Consider the following 7,022-nt stretch of genomic DNA (forward strand, 5'->3'; position numbering starts at 1 on the left):
AAATTCATTACAGTACCCAGAAAGATACACTAATCTGCTAATCTGGGAATGTTTTATTTAGTATCAGATTGTGAATGACAATGTGTAACAAAAGAAATAAAATGGTGAAGGCCCTAAGGTAATCAGGTCCAACGTATCGCGATGTCCTGAGCTCAATAACCAGACAGTTGGATGCAAACCGCAAGAGGTTCATTGTTCACACAGGCGCCTTCGGGCATTCCAGCAGCCTTAGCTAGCTGAGTGCGCCGGGCTTTAAGACAGTTTTCTTTTTATATATATAATCTTGGCAAGCAATAGGGGTATTGCAAAAAGCGCGGGCATGATTTAACCTTCCTGGAGAAACCACAAGTTCAAAATTAAGCTTATCTCAACAGTCTGGTGGTTTCATGTGTCAGCACTCTGGACCAGATGTTCTTTTCGATCTGGCCTTGTTCCCTACCTGGGGGACCTTGGGGAATTTTCCACTGGGGCCACCTTCTGAGTCTCAAGGGGGTGTATTGAGGTCTTTCGTTCCCCCATTTCTTTTTGTGAAGTTTTAATCCTATAAGGTATGGTCCCTCTTGTTGATTAAGAGCTTGATACTGCTGTGTGAGAAGCAGGGCCTGGGTGATAGATAGGCATTCCTTAATGAACATCATAAGGTGATTTAAAATACAGGGGCCAAAAGTAAGCAACAGTAACAAAATAATCAAAGGACCTAGTATAGTAGAAATCAGGGTGGTCAGCCAGGGGGACCCACTGAACCAACTCTCAAACTAACGCTGTAGGGATTCCTGATCTCTTTGGGATTGGTTGAGTCTTTCCCTAAGTTTTGCCATGGAATCTCGTATGACCCCAGAATGGTCAACATAGAAACAACATTCTTCTTTGAGGGCAGCACACAGCCCACCTTCCTTAAGAAAAAGGAAGTTGAGGCCTCTTCGGTTTTGTAAGGCAACCTCAGCGAGGGAAGCAACAGACAATTCTAATTTAGTAATAGACCCTTCAACCGCTTTGATATCTTCCTCAATGGCTAGCTTTAATCTGAGTATCCTTGGGACCCTTCAACCAGCGCAGCTGCTCCGGTGCCTATCCCGGCCGCCATTCCTGCCCCCAATAGGAGGGCTAGGGTAAGTGATATAGGCTCTCTTGTACCTTAATGGGATCCCCTCATAAACTTGCTCCAGAACTTCAGGAGGGTAATAATACACATGGGGAAGAAAGCAGACTAGGACACAAAAATCTTTGGAGGCATTTAGGACTTGGGTGTGCACATAGGGTGTCAGTCCAGTACTACATGCCCACCAGAGCCCCGATTCAGGGACCAGGTAAATTTGACTTCCTGGCTTCTGGATGATTCAGTTACAGAGGCCCGACTTGGAGGATGGAGGTGTTCCTAGGCATAGACCCTGTTCTGAAACCTGAGTGAGTGTTTACCTATGGTCGGTCCCCCAGCTGCAGCCAGAGCTAGTGGTAGTGTTGTAAAATTTACTAGCGGTAGCAATCCCTTCATAATAGGGGGGTGCAGATGCCAAACATAGCCAACAAGAGGCGGTCATGTTTGGCTGGGTTCTGTTGAGGGCCGTAAAGGCCCCTTGGACCAGGTTAAAAAGTCTCTGGCCCGTTAGGGAGGCCTCAGGGGAGGAACTGGGGTAGGTTGAGGTGCTGTCAAGACCCTGTGGTTCCATAGTAGGGCTGGCAGGCAGGACCAGTGGGACCTGAGGCCTTGGGACCTGGGGTGGTCCCTGTTCCCCTAGGACTGAATTGGGACCAATAGAGTAGACAAGGGCCTCCATGAGGAGCCATATCCCAAAAATAAGTCCCTCATGATACCTTCCAGGTCTGTATAGTCTAAGTCCCCAACTTTTTCCTTTTATCCAATCAGTGACCGGCAGGGCTTTCCCTTCCGATGTAAAGACTATGCTAATATTGGATCTCCTGGTGTTGTGGTATAGAAGCTTAGGGGTCCTCCCCCAGCACCTGTCCAATGTGGACTGGTATAGGTTTCACATCCCCATTGTTTACAATAGTAAAGCTCTGGTCCCCCGCATTTTTAGGTCTGCATTCCTCCCGGGCAGATACACCATTTCCTAAATCTACATTCAGGATTGCTTCCCATGATCCCTCGGCCACTCGGCATAAATCAAAGGTGAGATTGGGATACCAAGTACCTGGGGTATTTGTGGATGAGCTGACATTAATCTGTCAGCTCCTCTCAGGGTTTTCTATGAGCCAAGTCAGCCTCTGGGGGTCATGGGGGTTGCCCCAGAGCTTCTAGGGAATATTCCTAGGAGGGCTAGGAGTAAAGTCAGGGTTCTTTTAAGAGTCTTATCTTGAGAGGGTTTTGGGTGTGTTGGAGCCTCCATGCGACGCATGCACCCAGGCCTCGATGCCGTCAACCTTTAAGGCAGTCGGGGTGATTAGCAGCTCAGTGTATGGACCTTTCCAGCATGGTTCCAAAGTTTTGGACTGGTGCCTCCTCACGTAGACCTTGTCACCAATCTGGTGGGGATGGGGCCTGGAAGGTGGTCCCTTATCCCGGTATGCTGTTGCGAGAGGCTTCCAGAATCTGCTCCTGGACTATCTACAAGGCTTGGAGGTGTGCCTGCAGGGTTGGGGTAGTAGCATAAGCAGAAATATCAGAGTCAAAGAAGATTACAGCAGGGGGAGGCCCTCCATAGAGGATCTCATATGGAGTGAGACCATGGGGACCAGGGGTGTTTCTGGCCAGGTAGAGGGCTAAGGGCAGATGTTGAACCCAGTCTCTAGTGCCAGTCTCCAATGCTAATTTAGTCAAGGTCTCCTTAATTGTTCTATTTATTCTTTCTACCTGACCTGAACTTTGGGGTCTATAAGCACAATGTAATTTCCAATCAAACCCCAGTAGCTTAGCCATCAACTGACTTACCTGGGAGACAAAAGCCGGCCCATTATCAGACCCAATCACTTTAGGTAGGCCAAATCAAGGGAAGATCTCCTCTAGAATCTTCTTGACCACTATCTGGTAGGAAAGGCCTCAACTCACCCTGAGAAGTTATCTATGAAAACTAGCAGGTATTTGTTACCATACAGGCCAGGTTTAACTTCTGTAAAATCCACTTCCCAATAGACATCGGGGAGGTGTCCTCTGGTCCTGGTCCCTTCTGGAAGTTTTAGTCTTCCTGCATTGACTTTTGCACAGGGAACACACTGATCAATAACCTGCTGAATGAGATTCTGCACATGTGGTATGTAAAAGAAGAACTTTTCCCTTTCCAATAGATTGGATAGCTTTTTCTTACTAAGGTGGGTTAATTTATGGAGGTCCATTAATAAGGTTCTGGTGTCCTTCTGGGATAGGATCAGTTTTCCTTGAAGTCTCCATCCTTGAACCTCCGGGTCATATTTGGCTCCTATTCTGTGCACTTCTGCCAGGTCTACCGCCGTATAGGCGAATTTCGGTTGGGGAGGGGCTGTTTGAGCCTTTCCAGTTCGCAGGGATAGAATCTGGGACCCAAATGCTGCCCTCCTTGCTGTTTCATCTGCCAGGTGGTTGCCTAAAGGCTATCCCCCTTCTGGTGTCCTGGACAATGGATGATGCTTAATTTTTTAGGTAAGAACAGGGCTTGTAACAGGTCCAGTATCTCAGTCTTATTTTTAATTTCTTTACCTCCTGAGGTCAGCAGCCCCCTCTTCTGGTAGATTTCTCCGAGCACATGTGCCATTGCAAATGCATGCCGGCTGTCAGTATAAATGTCCAGCCCTCTTTCCTTCTGCCATTTTTAGTGCCTGGGAGAGCACAATGAGCTCAGCCAGCTGTGCTGATGTTCCTGGGGGTAAGGCGCTTATCCACCACCGCTGCCCCACCTTTCGCTCACCTTCATGGAAAAAACTGCTCCCTTCAGTTAACCATGTAACATCCATGTCCAGGAGAGGTTGGTCGGTCAGGTCTGGGCGAGTCCCATGAGCCTCAGCTAGTATTTGTTGACAATCATGGGGCACCTCCTGACTGTCCTCTGAGTCTGGCAAGAGTGTAGCTGGGTTCAAGGTCGTGGCTGGCCCAAATTGTATCTTGTTGGGTGTCAGGAGCAGTGTCTGGGAGTGAGCCATCCGCGCGCGTTTGACAGCCAGCGCTTGGGTGACTGGCAGAGATGGTTTCCACAGCGTGGGGCATAATGACAGTGAGGGGCTGCCCCAGAGTTAGCCTGGGCTCCGGGGGGGGGAGCTCCTGGCCCTGATTCCCCTAGTCCTCAAGGGAAAGGACTTGGGGAGGATGTCTCCTGTGTTCTCTTGGTTTCCTCGGGCTATCGTTGGCCCAATGTCCCTTCTCTTTGCAGTAGGCACATCGATCGCGGCCAACCCGTGGGTACCGGATGTCTCCCTGGTTCCTCATCTGCCTCCCTGGTTCTGATCTAGGTTGTACTACGGTGGCCAAGATTTTGCTCAATTCCCTAGTGCATTTCTTATCACGCTTGCCTTCCCTCTCCTCGTTCCTTTCTTAACCTCTCCTCTTTCTCTTCCTGCAACTTTCTTAGTCTTTCTTCTTTCTCTTCTGGGGTTTCTTTCTTATTATAAATCCTTTCTGCTTCTTTCATGAGGTCCTGAAGGGTATAGTCCTGTAATCCCTCTAACCACTGCAGCCTAGTCCGAATGTCAGACGCTGACTGTCCTATAAAAGCCATGATAATTTCTCCTCCGCATTCTGGACTCGCTGGGTTGAAGGGTGTATATCTACGATACGCTTCCATTAACCTCTCTAAAAATGCTGCTGGGGTTTCTTTCCTTCCCTGAGTGACTGCTATTATCTTGGCCAAATTGGTTGGGTGCCTCCCAGCGCCCCGGAAACCCACAAGGAGAATTTGGTGATAGAGACAGAGTTGTTCCCGACCGGCTGGGGTAGTGTAATCCCAGTTAGGACGCTCCAATGGGAAGGCTGCATCAATCTCATTGGGGAGTTGGGTGGAGGCCCCGTTGGGGCCTGGCACATTTTTCCACACTTCTAAAGAGACCTTTTGTTTTTCCTCCGTGGTTAAAGATTGTCTGGAGGAGCTGTTGACAATCATCCCAAGTGGGCTGATGAGTCATTAAGATGGATTCAATGAGCCCAGTCAGTGCTTGGGGGATCTTGGGAAAAGGAAGGGTTATGGGTTTTCCAATTGTAGAGGTCGGATACAGAGAACAGCCAGTACTGAAGCTGGCCCCCTACTGATCTTAAGGGAAAGAGCTGAGCTGACCATGGTCCATCCTCTCCCTCCTGACAAGGTTGCTCTCTGTGGAGATGTAAACAGGAGTGGACCTCGGGCCAGGGTCATCCTGGGTTGAGGATTCAGGGGAAGGCAATGGAGGAGAGCTGGGTTCTCCTGCTCTGGCTGGACCCGGGGGAGGGGGATATGGGGGGGGAGGATCAAAGGAAAGCAGGTCGAGATTGGAGTCAGGGGGAAGGACGGGGGCTTAGACTTCTCCCCATTGGAATCAGAATCGGCCAGAGGGTAGAGCGAGGAGGATGGAGGGTGGGCAGTTGGCGTGGAGGGGTGAGGGACAAGAGGAGTGGATGGGAGTAAAGGGGGGCTGGAAGTACTGGGTAGGAGGTCGGGTTTTGGGGGGTGAACAAATGGGCAGACCCACGGAGGTGGATTGCAGGTCAGGTCTTCCTAGGTGACGATGTAGGCGACCTGGTCAGGGTGTCCGTGGGGTCCTGCATCAAAAACTTTGTCTTTCACCTACAAGATAACATTCTGGTTAAACGTGCTGTTCCGGGGCCAACCAACGTTGAAAGTTGGCCACTCGGAACTGCAGAAAGTCTGCTATTTCTTCTTTTTAACATCCATGGATTGGTTGTGTGCTTGAGCTAAGATGTCCTTCCAATGGCCTAGAGTCAAACTTAAGGGGGGTGGTTAGAGATTGTCCCATCCCAAAAAGATTTTCCAAAAACAACAAAGGATAAACAATAATAACAGAGACAATAAACAAACAACAGGCTAGATGCCTCGCGGCATGGAACCGATGAAAGATCGGATTTACAGACGGAGAGACGGGCAACCCCCACTCATCCTCCAGTAGGGTTCACCCTCAGAGACAAAGCGGGCTGGAAAAACTTGGACCCTGGGCACCCTGGGATGTCTTCCAGGGTGGCGGTACCAAGTGAGGACAGAATTCATCAATTCTCTCACTGGACTCTCAGATTCAGAAGTGTGCACTAGACCACAACAGAAAAACAGAAGAACAGACAGACAAGGGGTCGACTGATCGTCTTACCTCCCGGCGTCTGGGTTATTGAGAGGGGTCTTCAGATCTCGGTGGGACCTCCAAATGAAGCACCTAAGGTAATCAGGTCAATGTATTGCGACATCTGGAGCTCAATAACCAGACAGTTGGATGCAAGAGGTTTATTGTTCATACAGGCACCTGCGGGCACTCCAGCAGCCTAAGGTAGCTGAGCGTGCCAGGCTTTAAGACAGTTTTCTTTTTATATACATAATCTTGGCAAGCAATATGGTTATTGCTAAATCTCGGGCATAATTTAACCTTCCTGGAGAAACCACAAGGTCAAAATTAAGCTTATCTCAACAGTCTGGCAGTTTCATGCGACAGCACTCTGGACCAGATGTTCTTTTTGATCTGACCTTGCTCCGTACCTGGGGGACCTTGGGGAATTTTCCACTGGGGCGACCATCTGAGTCTCAAGGGGGGTGTATTGAGGTCTTTCAATGTTATCATGAGTAAGGGAGACAGCTGTATGAACTGGACTAGTGGACAGAGCAACTGATCATATGGATAGTATAAGGTATAGCTGCATCATGCATGTTTTGGTTTTACTTTTTTCTTTTTTCTCCAAATAACCAATTTTTAAATAGGTCTTTCTGATGACATTATACTAAAACTACCTCAACTTTGCATGTGAGAACAAAGGTTCTCTCTCTGGTGTGTGTGTGTGTGTGTGTGTGTGTGTGTGTGTGTGAGAGAGAGAGAGAGAGAGAGAGAGAGAGAGAGAGAGAGAGGAGAGAGAGAGCATGTGTATGTGTGTGTGTTGAAGGTGAAAGTGCTATAAGAAAACTAGGATGCGG

General features: G+C 48.9%; 1 long non-coding RNA gene across 1 annotated transcript; it reads left to right on the forward strand.

Annotated features, from left to right (window-relative positions):
- The first annotated feature begins 1,008 nt into the window (after window positions 1-1,008).
- LOC110341471 lies at window positions 1,009-6,263 on the forward strand. Its single transcript, XR_002383422.2, has 3 exons — window positions 1,009-1,109; window positions 2,037-2,128; window positions 6,086-6,263. It is a non-coding gene; the product is annotated as an uncharacterized LOC110341471 (long non-coding RNA).
- Window positions 6,264-7,022: the final 759 nt, after the last annotated feature.

Source organism: Mesocricetus auratus, unplaced genomic scaffold, assembly GCF_017639785.1.
Source record: "Mesocricetus auratus isolate SY011 unplaced genomic scaffold, BCM_Maur_2.0 Super-Scaffold_100018, whole genome shotgun sequence".
NCBI lineage: Eukaryota > Metazoa > Chordata > Mammalia > Rodentia > Cricetidae > Mesocricetus > Mesocricetus auratus.